This window comes from Camellia sinensis, chromosome 3 (genome assembly GCF_055761805.1).
Source record: "Camellia sinensis isolate YWXY chromosome 3, ASM5576180v1, whole genome shotgun sequence".
NCBI classification, from domain to species: domain Eukaryota; kingdom Viridiplantae; phylum Streptophyta; class Magnoliopsida; order Ericales; family Theaceae; genus Camellia; species Camellia sinensis.
In genome coordinates, this window is record NC_138963.1 from 41940457 (window position 1) to 41961957 (window position 21501).

The 21501-nt window shown below is 34.7% G+C and overlaps 1 pseudogene; it reads right to left on the bottom strand.

The window, feature by feature from the left end:
- Nucleotides 1-21501, bottom strand: part of LOC114256077 (uncharacterized) — a 42733-nt pseudogene that overhangs the window by 7921 nt on the left and 13311 nt on the right.

Below are 21501 nucleotides of genomic sequence, written 5' to 3' on the forward strand. Positions count from 1 at the left end.
CATTCAAACCCATTTTCAAGAACAACATTCAAACATGTCATGCATGAGTTTCAAACCAAATTAAATCTTCAAAGCTTGTTCAAATGGACTCATTTCTTCAAGAACATGATGAATTCATGGGGTATGACCAAAAGATGGACATGCATGTAACATTTTGCCATGAAAACAACTCAAATATCTACATTACAAACATGCATGCATGAAATGAGTTCCAAATCAACACAATGAACCAATTCTAGATTTGAATCACTAGAGGCTCAAGAATCTAACATGAATGAGCTCAAACACATTACAAAGAGGGGTTGAATTCCTTACCTAGAGCTTTAGTTACAAGGTGTGGAAGTTAAATTTGCAACCTATGTTCCAATTCCTTCAATTTCCAAGCAATTCACAAGGTAGAACTCAATTTCTCTCCCTCTCCCTCTCTTGGTCGGTTAAGCACAAGAAAATGGCTGAGCAAATGTGTTTTGATTCAAGTATAAGGCTCAAGTGTGTGCATATGAGATAGTGGCAAAATGGTAAATATGGCAAACTCTTTAATTGGCTTATTTTTAATCTAATTTAATCATACCTAATCAGTTTTTAGATAAATATACCATAAAATCACATTAATTATGAGGGTCACGGAACATCAATCGGTTTCTAATTCGGCCGCCGATAAGGCCTTCAATTAGTAGTTTAAACATATAAACATGAACAGATAATCAGACAATCAAACAGATAGAATGCAATTAACTAACATATACTCAGTCAATTCAGTTTCAATTTCAGTCAGTCAGTTCAGTATTTCATTCAGTTCGATTATCAGTCAGTTATCAGTCATTATCAGTTTCGTTTAACAGTAATCGGTCAGTCATTAATCAGTAAACAGTATGAGGGTTGTTACACAAGGAATGCATCATTCTTTGAATATGTATTTCCAAATAAGACTGGACAAGAGACTAGTAGTAATAAAAGATGTCATGTTGTTATTACTAGTCAGGATCAAGAACATGATCAAGAACAAGAGTTAGACCAAAATGAGGAAGAAGAACCTATGCGTAGTAAACATGCTAGAACCTCAAAATCTTTTGGTCCAGAATTTCTAACATATTTGTTAGAAAATGAGCCTTTAACTTTTAAGGAGGCTATGTCCAGTCTTGAAGCTCCTTTATGGAAAGAAGCTGTCAATAGTGAAGTTGAATCCATCTTGCAAAATCACACTTGGGAATTAGTGGACTTGCCACCAGGTTGTAAACCTCTTGGGTACAAGTGGATTTTCAAAAGAAAATTAAAAGCGGATGGATCAATTGACAAATACAAGGCAAGACTTGTGGTTAAAGGATTTAGACAAAAAAAAGGTCTTGATTACTTTGACACATACTTACCGGTTACTAGAATAACATCCATTAGAATGCTAATTGCCATTGCATCTCTATACAATCTAGAAATTCATCAAATGGATGTTAAAACCGCTTTCTTAAATGGTGAGTTAAATGAAGAAATTTACATGGAACAACCAGAAGGGTTTTCTGTTTCAAGGAAAGAAAAAAAAGTGTGTAAATTAGTTAAATCATTATATGGTTTAAAACACGCTCCAAAGCAATGGCATGAGAAATTTGACAAGGCAATGATGTCAAATGGATTTAAAATTAATGAGTGTGACAAATGTGTTTATATTAAAAACACAGATAAAGGTTATGTCATTGTATGTCTTTATGTAGATGATATGCTCATCATTGGTAGTAATAACGACATGATTAAAACTACCAAGAAAATGTTGAATAAACATTGTGACATGAAGGACATGGGCATTGCTGATGTAATACTTGGTATGAAAATTACCAAAACATCAGAAGGATATGCTTTGTCACAATCTCATTATATTAAGAAAATACTTGACAAATTCAGTAAATATGATGATCATCTTGCTAGAACTCCTGTAGATGTTAATTTGTATCTTTCTAAAAATGTACAGGAAAGTATTTCTCAATTAGAGTATGCCCAAATTATTGGGAGCTTAATGTACTTGATGAACTGCACCCGCCTAGATATAGCTTATGCAGTAAGTAAATTAAGTAGATATACGAGTAATCCGGGAGTAGAACACTGGAAAGCAATGATAAGGGTTCTAAGATATCTCCGATTTACTCGTAACATTGGGCTTAACTATACTAGATATCCAGCAGTACTTGAAGGATACTGTGATGCAAATTGGATATCGAATACTAGAGACTCGAAGTCCACCAGTGGGTATGTCTTTACTCTTGGTGGGGCGACTGTATCTTGGAAATCTTCCAAACAAACTTGTATTGCTAGGTCTACTATGGAATCTGAATTCATAGCTTTAGACAAAGCAGGGGAAGAGGCAGAATGGCTTCGCCACTTCCTTGAAGATATTCCACTATGGCCAAAACCGGTGTCTGCTATATGCATACATTGTGATAGTCAATCAGCAATTGGTAGAGCACAGAGTCATATGTATAACGGTAAGTCACGACACATTCGTCGTCGACATAACACCGTAAGACAACTACTCTCTAATGGAATTATTTCCATAGAATATGTTAAGTCTAAAGACAACATAGCAGATCCACTAACCAAAGGGTTAGCAAGAGAGTTAGTTGAGAATTCATCGAGGGGAATGGGACTAAAGCCTATTAAATAAGAGTTACCACAACGGCGACCCAACCTAGTTGACTGGAGATCCCAAGATCTAGGTTCAAAGGGACAACCAAGTTGTGATTGACTCAGAAAGATCACTGTGGAGTCCAACTCCTACCCATTTCTATGATAAAATAAGTGATGTCTGCAGCGTTTGAGGTTAAGTAAAATTTTAATGATTCTTATATCTAGGTAAATCTAGTGGAGTATGGCAGGATACTTTTCATAAGAATCACCTATGTGAGTATGAACTGGGCCGGTTCTATAAGATTTGTGAAGGGCTACAAGTCTTTAGAGCACTCATGAAAGACCAGATTGTTCAGGGTCAAAATGAACACAATAATGAGAACTAAACTGTGTCTGGGGATATACTGTGTGAGTTCTATTGTCTTGGTTTACACAAACGGCTGAACAGTTCAAGACATCATGTTCACTAGTTAGCTAGTAAATCCGATAGTGTCTCACAAGGGAAGGTTCAAAGCCAAAAGCTACCTATCATTTCCAGAATATTTTCAATTTCTGTACTCTCTGTAATTAGATCATGTTGTTGCATTTTCTCTCCGTCAAATTCCATTCATGTGGGGGATTGTTGGAAAATGGCTTTATATAGGCATATTTTTGAGCCCAAGTTGAGTGGGCCTCAAACGTCTTTTGGGGTGGGTCCGAAGAGGTGACGTGTTCCTTGCCGCGTGGCAAGTCACACGGTGAAGACGGAACGTCAAAACCATTTATAAGTGAATGGGAAGTTGACGTCATTTTTAGATCTAACTTTAATTTTTATTTAGATAAAATTCTTTTGAATTTTTTCAATAAAAATTATCGTGGGAATTTAATTTAATTCTAAATTCAAATTTTAGGTTCCTAAGTGGTTTCCTAAAATTTGTAATTGTGAGAATTTAATTTAATTCTAAATTCAAAATTTAGATTCCTTAAAAGTTTCCTAAAATTTGTACCTCTTCATTTATTTATTTATTTAACTATTTCAATAATTTAATATATATATATATATATATATATATATTTGAAATAATATAAATAATAAATGAACCTACAGTTCCAACAGGTTAAATTGTTTCACCAACGGTCAACGGTCCTATTTTCAAACTTTTTGAAAATATGTTCTAGATACAAACGGTGTGATTCAGTTTTCTTTTGTACCTATTCATTTACAAATTCTACCTGTTCGGGTCCTATTGTTTGCCTATAAATACTATTTGTTTTTCAGCAGTCCATGGTGTTCGGAAAAACAGTCTGAGATTTAGTCTGCATTTTTTATTGCTGTCCAACTTTTATTTAGGAGATTTTCCTTCATTCTAGTTTTAGGAAATTACAGAGAGAGTATAGAACACAGGTTCTAGTTCGTCGAACAAATTTATTTGAAGTGCTTCTATAAATTTGTGAAGATCATTGTATCCTGGGAGATAGACGCCACTCAACCGTAAGTACCTTAGCGGGGCGAATCTGTCTTAAGGACAGAGTGTCACACACTCGACTTGGTCTTAATTTTATTTGGGTTCGATAAATAAATCTGGTATGTTATTTATTTGTTTTTTTTGAATTTATTTCAAGTTTTTTATATACACAGAAGATTGTTCCTACATCAACAAAATGATTGCAACCATATTACATGGTGTTATTAATTATTTTAGTGATGACCATATCAAGCGAAACGTATCAAAAATCAAATGAGATACTCGTGAAGTATTTGAAATCAACAAATGTCCTAAAACTCAATGATTAATATGTTTGATTCTCTCTAAAGTTAATTTTCACATTTTAATCAATATTGTAACATTTAGAATCACATTTTATTTATAGCATTAACAACAACAACAACAATAATAAAATTGAGTAGACACCATTCAAGATAGACTAGTTTAAAAAAATTATTGATGAGTAATTTATTCAAAACAAAAATACACATTTGAACCCATACAAATACATATCAACTGCTATGTGTGCAAAATCTAATTTGGGGGCTTAAAATTTTTATGGGCACCGTTTGGGAAGAAGGTTTGTAGGTTTTTTTTGCTATTTTAATCACAAAAGATAAAATAAGTTATTTTAATCACAACCAACAAAACATCACATCCAACCCATAATCATTATACTATTATCTAACAAAAAAATCAAAAAAGTCAAAAAATCAAAAAGCATTTCCCAAATCAAGCTTTTTAACCCAGACTAAAATAACTAAAAAAATTAAAAAATCAAAAAGTCAACCAACTTCCCAAACCAACCATAGTACAATGTAGTGGCATATAGAGAAAAGATAAGTTCACAGACTTTTTTTGTACAAATTTTTTTAACAGAAACCAATCACAAAAGGTGGGCTCATCTTTGTGGGCTTTATTCTGTGTCTCTTCTGTGATTAATTTTGTTAAAAATAAATAAATAAAATTGTGTATATAGTAGAATTGAAAAAATATTTTATATTTATATTATTATATTAAGTAAAAGCATGACTTGATGTCTAAACTTTTACTTATTTTTCTTTATGCCACATGTTCCTCTCAAACCTTGAACCTTAAGTCTACTAAAAAAAAAAAAAACTTTTCACTTAAATGACATACAATATACAAAAATTATTTTATTTTATTATAACTTATTTAAATTACACACATGTGTCAACCGTTAATATATATATATATATATATATGCATGAGTTAGAGAAACTGACATGGCCACCAAACTCAGTAGTAATCCAAGTGCGCCTAGGCTCAATGTTGAAAGTTTCGTGACAGTATCTGAGTACATCAGTGTAGTTCCATGTTGAGGCTGGAAATATACTCTCTTCATTGCTACCATCAATTGGCGTTATCATTTCTGTACAAGCCTGCAATAATTTTCACAACCACTTAATACTTATCTAAATATCTTCTCTAGTATTTGTTAGGAAAAATTTATCATTCTCTACAAGTAAATCAATCAATGAAAATAAAAAGTAATGTAGAAAAATTAAATAAAAAACAACACAAGAATTTTTACGTAATTCTCTCAATGTGAGGTACGTCTATGGGATCGAAATCCGATTCCACTATCAACTAAAAAGTTTCCAAACGATTACAAACAAGACACGAATGGTCTCACAAAATCACCCTTAGATGAATTTCAAATAATCACAAATAAATAAGAGAAACGACCTCACCAAATAGATGAACAAAAATTTTCGAATTGAAGAAGACTCAGAAAAAACGAACCAAATCAAGCCACACGCTGCCGAAATTAACCCAGCGCGTACACACACAATCTAGCCGCACAGTACTTCGGAAAAGGTGGAAAATTTTGAAGCAGCCGTCCAATACTTTGTGAAGAGTAAACAATATATATATGTATATGGGGTTAAGTCTTGAGCTTTGATATAAAAACCCTAACTGTTATTAAATTGACTATCAAATACCTATTAGGATTCCAAAAGTCAGACATAATATATAAAATATATTATACCCAAATCAAACCAAACTCTTTTAATAAACCAATTGGGTCTCAAACTCCAATAAGGAGATATACCGCAACAATTCTCCCCCTATCAACTTAGGTGAAGATATCAACCATACCCGCCAAAGTTCGACACTTCAAATGTTTGTCCCTCGACAAAGTCTTTGTCAACATATCCGAAATATTATCATCTGTGTGAACCTTTTCGAGTTGCAACAATTTCGAATCTAACACATCACGAATCCAATGATACCTTACATTAATGTGTTTCAATCTTGAATGAAAAGTAGAATTTTTACTCAAGTGAATAGCACTTTGACTAGCGCAATAAAGCACATACTTTTCTTGCTTCAAACCCAACTCTTGCAAAAATTTCTTCAACCATAACTCTTCTTTGCAAGCTTCCGTAATGACAATAAATTTAGTTTCGGTAGTTGGGAGAGCAATACATTTTTGTAATTTAGATTGCCATGTCACAGCTCCCCCTGCAAAAGTCATCAGATACCCCGAAGTAGATTTCCTAGAATCAACATCACCGGCCATGTCAGAATCCGTGAACCCATCAAGCATCGGCTTACCATCCCCAAAACACAAACACACCTTCGAAATCTCTCGAAGATATCTTAGAATCCATTTTACCGCTGCCTAATGTTCTTTACCTGAATTAGAGAGAAACTGACTCACCACACCAACGGCATGAGCAATATCCAGCCTTGTACAAACCATGGCGTACATCAAAGAACCAACTGCTGAAACATAAGGAACTTTCAACATCACTTCTTTGTCTTTGTCACTTGTAGGACATTGATTCGAACTAAGCTTGAAGTGACCCGCAAGTGGAAAAACAACCGGCTTTGCTTTATTCATGTTGAACCTCTTAAGAACTTTCTCAATATAACTTTCTTGAGACAACAAAATCAGTCCCTTTTTGCGATCACGAACAATTTTCATACAAAGTATTTGTTTTTCCGGTCCCAAATCTTTCATATCAAAAGATTTACTCAACTCTAACTTCAACTTGTTAATCATGGTAAAATCTTGACCCACAATTAACATGTCATCAACATAAAGTAAAAGAATAATAAATTTATCATCCGGAAAATTTTTCACAAACACACAATGGTCCGAAGTGGTTTTAGAAAAACCATTATTCATCATAAAAGAGTCAAATTTTTTGTACCATTGCCGCGAAGCTTGTTTGAGACCATACAAACTTTTCTTCAATTTGCAAACAAATTCCTCTTTCCCTTTTCCAAAAAACCTTCCGGTTATTCCATGTAAATTTCTTCTTCAAGATCACCATGAAGAAATGCGGTTTTCACATCAAGTTGTTCAACTTCAAGGTTCATACTTGTAGCCATGCCAAGTGCAACCCGAATAGAAGACATCTTCACAGTTAGCGAGAAAATTTCATCAAAATCAATACCTTTCTTTTGCCCAAAATCTTTCACAATAAGACGTGCCTTGTACCTCAGATTCTTGCCATCATTCTTCAATTTGAAGACCCACTTATTTTTCAAAATTTTCCTCCCTTTAGGCAACTTCACTAAATTATAGGTGTGATTTTCAAGTAAGAAATTTTTCTCCTCTTCCATGGCCTTTTTCCAATCACCTTTCTTTTCATGTTTAATTGCTTCTTGGTAGCTCTCAGGCTCCCTTTGATCAGAAATCAACACAAACTCATTAGGAAGACACTTTCTCGAAGGTTGTCGATCCCTTGTAGATTTCCTCAACTCAAGTTGTGGTGGTGGTTCTTGAGTTGAATGCTCTTTCTCAATTTCTAGCTCAAGTTCATTAGGATTAGTATCATCATCTGCATCTTCAATAGGTGGTTGCACATCTCCCTCATTTTTATCATCCACCGAAGATGAAGGAGATGGATCCATGTCAATGAGATCACTACTTTTTGGCTCCGGTTAATCACCTTTGCCAAAGTCTTCAATTGTTTGGTCTTCAAAAAACACAACATCACAGCTTTGAATAACTTTCTTGTCGACCGGATCCCACAATCTATAACCAAACTCATCACGCCCATAGCCAAGGAAAATGCAGTGTCTTGACTTGCTATCAAGCTTGGACCTCTCATCCTTTGAAATGTGAACAAAAGCTCGGCAACCAAACATTCTTAAGTGCTCATAAGACACATCATTACCGGTCCAAACACTTTCTGGAACATCACCATTCAAAGGATAGGAAGGAAACAAATTGATCACATCAACCGCTGTCCTCACTGCCTTACCCCAAAAAGATCTTGGTAATTTAACTTGTGAAAGCAAGCACCTTGTTCTTTCCACAATAGTGCGGTTCATCCTCTCGGCAACGTCATTTTGTTGAGGAGTCTTCTTAACTGTCTTTTGGTACCGAATGCCTTGGCTGCGACAATACTTATCAAATGGCCTAATGTATTCACCACCATTGTCTGATCGGATGCACTTCAATTTCTACCCTGTTTTTCTTTCAACCATGGCTTGAAAATGCTTAAATACTTCTAGAACTTGATCTTTAGTTTTTAGTAGAAAAGTCCAAACTTTCCTTGAATAATCATCAATGAAAGTAACAAAATAAAGTGCACCACTATGTGTTCTAACTTTCAAAGAATCACAAACATCTGATTGAATCAACTCCAAAACATTTTCTTTTCTAGAAGCAACATTTTTCTGAAAAGAAACTCTATGTTGTTTACCTGCCAAACAAGGAACACAAGTTTTAAGATGTGTACCTTTCAAATCGAGTATAAGCCCTTTCTTGAACAAAACTTGTAGCCCCTTTTTACTCATATGCCTTAGCCGCTTGTGCCACAATTCGATAGAAGTATCATTTTCAAGTGCATTGACAACACTTTTACAAATTTTTCCTTGCATCGAATAAAGTGTGTGAGTCTTCTTACACTTAGCAACCACCAAAGAACCCTTTGTGAGCTTCCATATTCCATCACCAAATTTGTTGTTGAAGCCTTCATCATCTAGCTTCCCAATAGAGATCAAATTGAGGCGAATGTCGAGAACATGCCTCATATCTTTAAGCAATAACTTGCAGCCCAAATTTATTTCCAAGCAAACATCACCCATGCTGATAATCTTGGACAAACCTTCATTACCCATTCGAATAGAACCATAATCTCCTTTGATGTAGGTAGTGAAAAAATCATCTCGAGAAGTCACATGAAAAGAAGCACCGAAATCACTCATCCAATTGCTCTCTTGGCCCACAAAATTGATACAATCATCTTTACAAACGACCATGAGATCATCAGTAGTAACAGCCGTTGTGTCTTTTGCATCTTATCCACACTTTTGTTATGCCTTTTCTCCTTATTCTTGAGCTTTCGACATTCCCGCTTCATGTGCCATTTCTCATGGAAATAATAGCACTCAATGTCTTTCTTTGAAAAAGAACCATCTTTTGATTTGTCACGGCTTTGATCACGACCATGAGGAGTCTTACTCCTCCCCCTTGTTTTACTTCGGCCTCTCACAACAAATGCTTCTGAATGAGAAGAACCCCCTGATTTTCTTCTAATTTCTTCATTCAACAAGCTACTAGTGACTTGGTTCATTGTGACAACTCCATTAGGTGCCGAATTACTAACGGTCACAACCAAAGTCTCCTAATTTTCGGGTAAAGAACTAAGTAGCATCAAAACCTGCAACTCATCATCAAAAATAATTTTCATAGAAGCAAGTTGGTTAACAATACTCTTTATTTCATTCAGATGTTTCGGAATAGGGCTACCCTTTTTATATTTTAAATTAACCAACTTACGAAATAGAAAAACTTTATTTGTGACTAATTTCCTATCATAAAGGCCTTCTAATTTTTTTCTATAAATCATGTGCTGAAGTTTCAGTAACAACATGATGAAACACACTGTCATCAATCCATTGACGGATAACACCAACGGCTTTTCGATTAAGCCTCTTTCATTCATCATCTTGCATACCCTCAGGTTTGCCACTATCATCCTCAATAGGCCCATACAAATCTTTAAAAAATAATAGGTCCTCCATTTTTGTTTTCCAAGTTACCCAATTGCTTCCATTGAAGCTAGATATGCGACCCACATTCCCCTCCATTGATTTATACAAATAAATAGACCCAAATAAATCGTAAGATCTAATACCAGTTGTTAGGGAAAATCTATGATTCCCCACAAGTAAATCAATCAATGGGAATAAAAATTAATGTGAAAAAATTAAATCAAAAGCAACACAAGAATTTTTACGTGGTTCCCTCAATATGAAGTACGTCCACAGAATCGAAATCCGATTCCACTATTAACCAAAAAGTTTTCAAACGATTACAAACGAGACACGAATGGTCTCACAAAACCACCCTTAAGTAAATTCTAAATAATTACAAATAAATAAAAGAAAAGATCTCACTAAATAGATGAAATTTTTTTTTCAAAACCAGAGTTAAAAAAGACTAAAAAATAACGAATCAAATCAATCCATACGCTGCCGAAATTAACCTAGCGCATACACACAAACCAGCCGCACAGTACTTCGGAAAAGGTGAAAAATTTTGAAGCAGCCATCCAGTACTTTGTGAAGAATAAACAAAATATATATATATATATATATATATATATATATATATATATATATATGAGGTTAAGTCTTGAGCTTTGATATAAAAATTCTATCAAATTCACTATTAAATACCTATTAGGATTCTAAAAGTCAGATATAATATATAAAATATATTATACTCAAATAAAATCAAACTCTTTTAATCAATCAATTGGATCTCAAACTCCAATAAGGAGATATACAGCAATAATATTACATATGATTTTAGAAAAATTGTCAATTTTTATTTTTGAAAAAAACATTTAACCATTGCAATAAAATAAATCTTAAATTTTTAATTTTATCAATTTAAATCTTAATATTTTAATTTGTTTTCAATCTCAATCATATGTCGATTTTTTGTTAAGTAAAATTAAAATATATATATATATATATATATATATATATATATATATATTTTAATGATTAAACTTTAACAGAAAATGATATTTTATATATTTTATGAGTTTAATTACTATTTGTTAGTTTTACTGAACAAAAATAAGCAGATAGTTTAGATTGAATATAAATAAAAGTTTAGAGTTTTAATTTAACAAAATTAAAATTTTGTGATTTATTTTGTTATAAGAGTCAAATTTGAGATTTTTTTTAGTAATTTTCGCAAAAAAAAAAAATATTTTTAGTTGGTGAAAATAGGATAGGACGCACAACTAGTGCATGACAGTCCGCTCTAAGGCCATGTTTGGTAGAGTCCCCAATCCCTTTTGACAGGGATTAAACAAAATTTCATAACTTGTGTCCACCTTTCATCCATGAATAGAAGTAGCGTTTCCTTTCATAATTTTTACTTAGCCATTATCTCTAAATTTCAGTCATTCATTGGTGTATCCAGCTGATGATTCACTACAAACTAAAACCTTACACAGTGGAGATTAAAAATTCAAATATTAAAAAATATCAACAAAATTAATATGCGAGTTAGACTTATTTTAAGTGTAAACTCTGCGATATAAGAGTTGAATTTAAATCACATAATACTTTTTATAATATATTTATGTGTTTGAATTTTTTATCCCTAGAGAAAGCATAGAATTGAAAAGGGAGCTTTGTTACAAATACAAAAATGGTTAGATTAACTTTAAAATATAGACTTCTCTGTGACTATTTCTGTGCACTGTTTATATACACTTAACTTTTCTCTTGAAAGGGCAACGAAAAGAAAAATTATTTTATGGTTAGATTATTATTCTAAAGCATTTATAATTTGGCACATCTTGTTATCTCCTACAATCCAACAAAAAAAATCAATGAGGCCCACTAGCCAATAGAGTGAATTTGGGGCACCGTATTTATTTGCCTGAAAACTGTTGAGTAGGTATTAGTGCTTGGTTTTTTAGGAGTTGTTTGGGATGACCTAAATAAGTGTATTTTTTGTCTTTTTATGAAAAGATGTGCAAAAAAATAGAGAGATGATGTGATGAAAAAAAGATAAAAAGATAAAAAGTGTGTACTTATTTCGGATAGCCAAACTTGACCTTAGTAATTTTCTTGTCATCTTTTTTTCATATTTAATATAAAAAAATTAAAAAAATAAAATTTCAATAAAATTGACACTTTTAAATTCTACACAACTAGACAAATTAAAAAAGTTAAAATAAAAAAATAAGTCAACTATTTTGACTCTTTTTTCTTTTGCTTTTTTGGTTACAGTAATTTTTTATATATATTTCTTCAATTTTTTTTTATTTTAAATTCATCTACACAAAATAAATATAAAAAGCAAAACAAATCAAAATAATTTTAAAAAAATTATTAAATATAAAAAAAATTAGAAAAACAATTTTTGTAAGAGCGTAAGAAAAATCGATGAAACTGAACCAACCGATCAAACTGGCTCACAAAATTTCAATTTTCGGTCTACTTTTCATAATATACTATCTGTTTTTGTTGTGAAAATTTTTATACTGATAAAACCGAACCACCCAAATATTATATTTATTATATTTAAATACTTTTGAATTTTGATTCTTTGACCATTATATGATAAATTACTAATATAATATACATTTGTGATAAAAAATTAAGAAAATAAACATTTATAGAACAATTTTCGCACATTTTCTTCATTTATTTTTAATAAAAAATTCTACAAACTTTTATAGAACTTTTTTAAAAATTCAAGTAAATATCTCTTCTACATCAATTTAACAAAATCAATAAAATCGAACCATAATATACGGTTTATATTAATTTCTCAATTATCAAAACTAAAAGAATCGATTTGGCGTTAAACTACCCTCAACACACTGACTATTATATTTTTGGAAAGTTTTGCGTGAATTCTATTTTGGAAAGTTGGTTAAACTTACCTCTTTATTTTTTTTTTTGAACGTTTTTTTTAAAAAAAATGAAAAAAAAATTAAAATAACAACTTTTAACTTATTTCTCAAAATAGACGTGCTGAACCGTTTACAACTACCATACTTTATCTTCAAATAAATGCAACCGGGAAGGGAATATGGTAAATTACACTTTACCCTCTTTATATTTGGTTAATTTCTCACTTTGATCCCTAAATTTTTTTTTCTTACTTTAACCCATCATGTTTCAAGTTTTTCTCACTTTACTCTTAAAGCTAACTTTTGTACAAAATTAGACAGAAAATGTCACAATAACCATTACATAACATAAAACATATGTTATTATATTGGGACTTGAGTTTGTGTCAGATGTGTAAGTTATATATAATAAAATGTTTTTATGTCACATCACTGTCAATGTATTTTTTGTCTCATTTTAACATAAGTTACTTTAAAGAGTAAATTAGGAAAAATTTGAAATATGAAAGGCTGAAAAGAGGGAAAAAATAAATTTTAAGGGCCAAAAAGTGAGAAAGTGGTCAACATGAAAGGATCAAAGTATAATTTATCCAAAGGGAATCAATAATACTATAAAGTCAAACTTAATTACTCAGAAAGTATCAAGAATTATCATAGGGTGAATTACACTAACGGTCCCTATAGTTTGGAACTTGTGTCATTTTGATCCCTGACTTTTCAATTGTGACACATTTGACCCTGAATTTTGAATCTTGTTACAAATAAGGACAATTGAATATGCTATTGGATTTTTCAAGGGCAAAATCATCAATTTGATAAAATATAAATTAATTTGACAAAAATAAATGTTAAAAAATTATTTTTGAATTTTTAAAAATTATTTCTACTTACTAAAGATAAAATTGTATAAAATTGATAAATCTTTTAGACATTTATTTCTTTTTTTTTTACCAAATTAATTTTTATTATGTATTTGGATGATGATCATGTAAAATTAATTTTTAAAAATTAATCATGTAATTTTTATTAATTTTTATCATTTTTACATAATTTTATTTTTGGTGGGTAGAAATAATTTTGAAAAATTTTAAAATATCTTTTTGACATTTATTTTTGTCAAATTAGTTTATATTTTATTAAATTGACGATTTTTTCCTTGAAATTAAGCAATGGTATATTAATTGTTCTTATTTTGAACAAGATTCAAAATTCATGATCAAATGTGTCACGATTAAAAAGTCATGGACTAAAGTGACACAAGCCCTAAACTATAGGGACTATTAGTATAATTTGCCCATTATCATATTATGGCTCAAATTTATTACACATGGGCCCTACATTACATAAATTCAATATCGACCACATATTTCCATTCGGGATAAATTTAGGCCTCGTTTGGCAACAGGCCGGTTTAGCCAAAAAGTTATTAAAAAAGTCAAAAAGTCAACAACCCATACCAAAAAGTCAAAGATTCTTTTTTCTCTCTACTTTTTGTACATCTTTTCGTAAAAAGCCAAAAAATCATTCCAAAAATACTAGTTTTTTTAACTCATATTTTAGCCAAATAGCCAAAAAATTACTAAATTAGCCTATTTCCAAACGAGGCCTTATGATAGTTTAAGTGGGGTTCATCCCTTTTGGCAACACCAAGAATAAGCAGGTTGGGAAGCTGGTAAAAAGTCAGCTTTCAGCTTTTTACCAATTTTGGGTCACATCACTTCTCACATAACTGTAGACACCCCATTTTTGACCGTCCTCAAGACTTGGACATCATCGTTTGAACACTCGATGATCATCTGTCACGACCCAAACCCGACCCTATGGGTTTAGCACCGTAACCGGCCAGTAATCCGAGATTACCGAAGGCCTGCAGAACAGTAATCCAGTAAAACAGAATACAGGGCCTGGCGGAAGCCAATACAGTAAATAAACAATGCCCAATGAGCTGTGACAGTCTGTATGCCAAAAAGATTTTTCATGCATTCATATAATCACAACAGTACAGGCTATACAAGCATTTACAGACATTCAGTACAGGGATCTAATCCCTTGATAACAGTACAGTACAGTAGTGCAGTACAGTAATACAAACAGTAACAGGGACTAGCGGGGGAAAAGACACCCCAAGCCATAGCATGGCGAACTCGGAACCTCGCAGTGAGGCACGGTGGTTGGCTTGACAAAACTGGAAAACCCTAACGCCTCTAGATTTGATCCGGTGCCTGTATACCTACATATATATATGAGCAGTGAGCTAAAGCCCAGTGAATAACATAAAGCATAAAGGGGTTTAGAATGAATGTCCTTACAGTAATGAAAACAGTTCATTTCAATCAGTATTTCAGTTGCTCAGTACAGTAAACAGTCATATGTGGTACATCCATTAGCATATCAGTAACAGTAGGTCTTAAAAGACCGAACAGTAATGATGGCCATCAGTCAGTAAACAGTAGTGGCTCCACGAGGGAACCGACAGAGATCTCTGTAACAGTAACAGTAAACAGTAGGTGCTAAGGATGTCACAGTACAGTTCAGAAATAAAGGACATACATTCATTCAGTAATACCAGTTCAGTAAACAGTTCAGTTCAGTATTCAAAGATAATCAGTTGAACATATCTTTACACAATTGTTACTCACAGAGTTCGGGCTACGGTATGCTAGAGCGTGTCTCCCCAGTCGCCAATCCTACACAGTTCACAGGTTAAACACACACTAAGCTACACAGTTGGGAAATATCATAATTTAATCCCTAATTGCCTCGGTGTGTTCTACATCTATATCCTCAACAAGATGTCTTAAACTAGGTCTAAGAATGGCTAGAATGAGATGAGGATGCAAAGATGCACTTTTAAAAGCAGTTTTAGATTTTTCAGAAAACAGAGTCCCGCTCGAGCGTAGGTAACTCCGCTCGAGCGGACATGCAGACAAAGGCACCCGCTCGAGCGTAGAATTACCCGCTCGAGGGTTCTGCAAAACAGTCAAAAGTGCTGGATGGGTGAAATCTCCGCTCGACGGACGCTCGACGCCCGCTCGAGCTTGAGACACGTGATTCCGCTCGAGCGCCCAATCCTCCGCTCGAGCGGACTGTAAAACAATGCAGAGAGATGCTGGATGCTCGGATTCCACGCTCGAGCGTCTCTATCTCCGCTCGAGCGGGAGTGCGAAATCTGAAAATCCCAGATTGCACCTCCAAGCTCAAACTCAAGTTCAAAAGCATCAAAACCGATCCTCTTGGGCTAATTTCAGGAAAAACACTTGTAAACACATAGAATAACATGGTTCAAAGCTCGATTTGAGAAACCAAAGCCCAAGGGTGTTTAATTCAAACCCAATTTCAAACCAATATAGAGAATACGATGAACATGCAAACATGCATGAATTCAAATCATTTCAAAGCTTCAAAACATGCTCTAGTGAACCAATTTATCCAAAAACAAGTTGAAAACATGGACCAATACAAAGTTATGGACATGCATGCACCCTTTTACCATGAAACCAACTCTCAACTTAACAATTCAAACATGCAAGCATGAATTATGCTCTATATCAACATGCATGAACTAAAACATGACTTAGCTCTACATGGACCATGCAAGAATTAGTTCAAACACAAGAATGAGAAGATGAAATCCTTACCTAGGTTCCTTGAATGCAAGTCTAGAGGTTCAATTATGCACTTAAGCTTTCAATTCCTCCAATTCCAAGCAATTCTAAAGATGAATCAAGTTGGATCACTCTTTTCCTCTTACTCTCTCTCTCTCTAGTCGGCAATGAGAAGGGAAATGGCTGAGGAGATGGTTTTTGATTCAAGTGTAATGAGTTCAAAGGTGTATGAGGTAGTGGGCACTTAAGGCTAGTTTGGTAAATAAGGCCAACTTAAGCAATTGATCAAGATTTAATCTAATTTAATCACACCTAATCAGTTTTCAGATAAATATACTATAAAATCACATTAATTATGATGATCACAAAACATCAATCAGTTCCGGCTTCGGCCGCCGATAAGGCCTTCAATTAGCAGTTTAAACAGAACACGTGAATAGATCAAAGAAACAATCAAACAGATAGAATACCAATTAACACACATACTCAGTCAATTCAGTTCCAGTTTTCAGTCAGTCGGTTCAATACTTTAACCAGTCCAATTATCAGTCATAATTAGTTCAGTTTAACGGTAATCACTGTTTGTCAGTACTCAATCAGTCATTAATCGGTAAACAGTATGAGGGTTGTTACATCATCTCTGTTCGTGTTCGTCTTGAGTTCTCGGAGGTTTCGGCTACGTGCCTTGCCTCAAGACCTCTCGACTTGTTTGTTTTGTGTTTGGTTTTACATCAAATACTTATTGTTTTGCTTCTGAGGGTGAGAAATAGCTTGTAGGCCATCCCCACACCTCACCGGCCATGGCTTGAGGCCACCGGCCTTGTTTCCTTGCCATCGGCCACTGGTGATGGCCGGTCGGCACTATTGATGGTCGGTCGGCACTCTGTTTGGTCGGCCGACCACTGATTTTGGTCAATCGGCCACTTTTTCTAGCCGAGCCCTTTTCTTGAGAGGGTTTGAACCTTTTAAACCCCTGTTATAGCTTCTTGAGGAAGCTTGAACCCTTTGAACCCTTGGTTCTAGCTTCTTAAGGAAGGTTGAACCTTTTGAATCCTTGGCTATAGCTTCTTGGGGAAGCTTGAACCTTTTGGACCCTTAGTTTTAGCTTCTTGGGAAAGTTTGAACCGTTTGAACCCTTTGCTCCAAGCTTCTCCAAGAAGCTTGAACCCTTCTAAGCTTTCAAGAGAAGCTTGCACCTTTTGTACCTTTTCCTCAAGCTTCTAAGAGAAGCTTGACCTCTTTGCCTAGCTTCTCCAAGAAGTTTGGCCCTTTTGCTCCAAGCTTCTAAGAGAAGCTTGACCCCCTTGACTCTTTTACCTAGCTTCCCTTAAAAGCTTCAAGCCTTCATCTTCTCTATAAATAGAGGGACTCTCCTCCCATTTCAAGGGTTAGAAAAATCTGATATATATCATATATATCACTCTCTCTCTATATATATATCTCCCTCTCTCTCTACATTTGTGTGGGTTAAAGGGTGCAAAAGGGTCTAGTTCTTGGCCATTTGAACTACACCTCCTAGCACAACACCTCCATCATCAACCTAAGGAGCTTGGAGGCCATTTTCAGAGGCTAAGGGACTGTTTTTTTGGACCAAGAGGCTGCTGTTCCCTTTTGGCTACAAAGGTAACTCTTTTTCCCTTTTTATTCTCCGTTTTTGCATACACTTTTAGCCTATCTTGCTTGCTGTTTTGAGCTTTGTGTATAACATAAAAAAGTTTTGTTTTTTTGTGTTTAAGATATTTCATTAAGGTCACTTTTGTGTTTGGGGTCGTTTACCTCCTCTTAGGCCTTGTTTGGCCTCATTTTTGTGTGTTTTTGGTGAGCTTCGGGACCACCTTGTTTGGGCCTCCTCACCACTGAAATCTTGAGGGATTTCAGTGGTGAGGATGGTGGTTTGAGGTCCTAAGAAGGAGAGGGCCATTCCCTCTCCTTAATGTCTTGATTACTTGCATTTTTGGCCTTACAAAGGAGCTCTTATTTGCAAGCTTCCAAGCTTTATTTCCAGCATTTTTCAGTGGGTTTTAGGACCCCCATAAGTCATTTCCAGATCTGGTTTTGCCATGTTAAGTGTCCTTGTTGCATGTGTAGAGTAACCCTCTTATTGGCCTTTCAAAGGAACACATCTTTCTTGCATGCATGGACCTTGTTTCCATGGGTTTTTGTGGCTTCTTTGACATATCATGTTACTATTTTTAGCTGGTTTGATGAGCTCTCACATGCTTCATATAGGTGTAGTGTAAACCATACTTACTAGCCTATGTTGCATGTTGTTTTGGCCAAGCATGCTAGCTTATTTTGGCTACATTTCATACATGTTTTAACATTATTTTGGGCTGCATAAGGACTGTTTGGGGCTGGTTTCATTATTCGAGCATCGCTTTGCATGTTTATAGTGCATTGCATTTCACTAGCTTTAGTGCTTGAGTCCTTAACAATGCATTACATGAGTGTTTGCATGCTTTTGAGTCATTTTGGAGTCATTTGGCATGCCATTTCAGATCTGAAACATGCACCATTGTATGCCATATTCCCTCCTTGCCATGCTTTGGTAGAGTTGCATTTTTGTGCCTTAAGCTTGGTTAATGCATTGTGCATGCATTCCATGTATTTTGTTGCCTTACTTGCATCATTATGGCCACTGATTTTGGCATGCTTGCGAGCTATCCATGTTAGTTTAAGTCCATCATCGCATGTTGTTGTATGCCATATTTGTTTACATGTTTAGGTTGTGTGCCTATTGCATATTAAATGCATTGCATAATCATGTTGCATTAGCCTTGCTTGCATGCTTAGGTTGCATTACATTGTGTATGCATCCCTTGCCTCTTGATTAAGCATGATAAAGGTTGGGGCCTTTGATGTGTTTTGTGTGTGCATTTCATTTGATATTGAAGTTGTACACTTGACTTTTGGGCCATCACGTATTGAAATAAGCGATTGGTGGTCCGAGAATCGAGCACCATACCTCTTTGAGTCACAAGCATGACAAGGGATGTGGTGGTGCACACATTTGCTTGAAATGCATTGCCATGCCATGTTTTGCCCTCTGCTGCTATCAAAACAGGTTCTGCAGGAAGCTTTGGCCGGCCGGCCATCTATACTGCCGACCGGCCATCCATTGTTGGCCGATAGCTTTACAGATGGTCGATGACCATCCGGACATGGCCGGTGGTGTTCTATCTTAGCCGGTGGTGTTCCACAGTGTCCATAGAGTGCTCCCTAGGACTTGTGCAATTTTCAGAGGAGCTGAGCAGGGAAAACAGAGGCAAACTTGTGCATGGAGTTAGATTTCCGAGCAAACCCGAGCACGCGCGCATTGGATCCTCTTCCCGAGGCCTTTACTACTTTCCATAGTTTAGTTAATTTGTTAATTAATTAAGTGGTCTGTAATAATTAATTTGTATATTCTTTTGGTCCCTCCAAGCGAGGGCGAATTTGTAATAAGTGTGGGTGCGTGTGTGCATGTCTTCTAACCCTCACTTCTTTCTCCCTTTTACTTACCTACTTTTGATGGTTAGTATTAAGGCATATTTAAATTAGCATACCTTATGCTATGCATGCGTGCATCCATACATTTGTCTTGCATGCACCGGGCTCGGCGCATCATACTAACTGCATTGTATTTCAATTCCAAGTTGAATACGTGTTAGTTGTTGCATTTCACATGCCATCCATAGATTAGCCGAACCTATTCTAGCCGCATCCTGCATGTGTTGCATTAGCCATCTTAACATGAACTAGGATCATGCATATGATTGCTAACTAGTTTCTGTTTTGGCTTGGAGTACTAGGTAAGCTTTTATGCTTTAGCATACCGCATGCGTATCAGTGTTATCATAATAGCATGATTACCATGAGGTTAGCTGCTTATGTGATATAACTGCCTGAATGCCTTTGGGTGAAGGTTGGATTGTTTGAATTGGAATAATTCATTGAAATCCGTATTTTAGCCTACTTGCGAGTAGCAAATCTCAAACCATTTTTAAACAAATGGATATGCAATGCTTTATTCTAATTTAGGCGATTTGGTCTATACTTGTTTGCTGTGCGCATAACATAGTAATTCTAGGCTAATAACCGGAATAAGAATACATAATGCTTTCAAAACAAGATATCATGGTTAGTAGAGGCCGATCTTTGATCGGGGGTGCTCATAGATGACCTTTCCCAATCGTACCCAAGTTCCCGAGCCGAGGCAACTTTGGTGTTGACGGACACGTGGCCTTAGGCAAACGAGTCAGGGTTTCTTAAATTCCCCCAAAATAAAATATTTAGGTGGCGAGTCTGTATCTGGCAAAGCAGTCCATGTTTGGCACTTCTTTTCTAAAAATTTGTTTTTCTCAAAACGATTTGCCGGATTTGAACTCTTTGGTTCAAATTAAGAACCGTGACAATTCGAGAGTCCGAACTGTAGTGAGCCCAATACGAGCAGAACGGGACTCATCCTCCCGGGGCGTTCGGGGACGTCTACAATAACTTATCCACAAAAAGACAAAATAAGTTAAAAAAGTCAAAAAGTCAGCTTTTTACCAACTTCCCAAAACACCCAACTTAGGGGTGATTTGGAACTGATTTTTTTGAGTTGTTTGTCCTTTTGTATATAAAAGAAAATATGAGAAGTGATCTGACTCAAAATGGGTTAAAAGTTAAAAACTAATTTTTTTTTTTGACTTCCCAAATGGCCCCTTATTTAGATTATATTTTATTTTTACTTTTTGAACGTCTTTTTATAATAAATAATAATAAAAAATAAATCATTCCAAAACAAGCCTTGTACCACGGAGAAGTTATTGGTTGGCCCTGGGACACCGCCAAGTAGTGTCCCAATGATGTTGTGATTGGTAAAGAATGTAAGTTTTACAATTTTATATTGAGTGATTGAAAAATATAAAAGATATAAAAATTTATGATTTGTGAAAAGTGCCATCACATGACACCAAATAA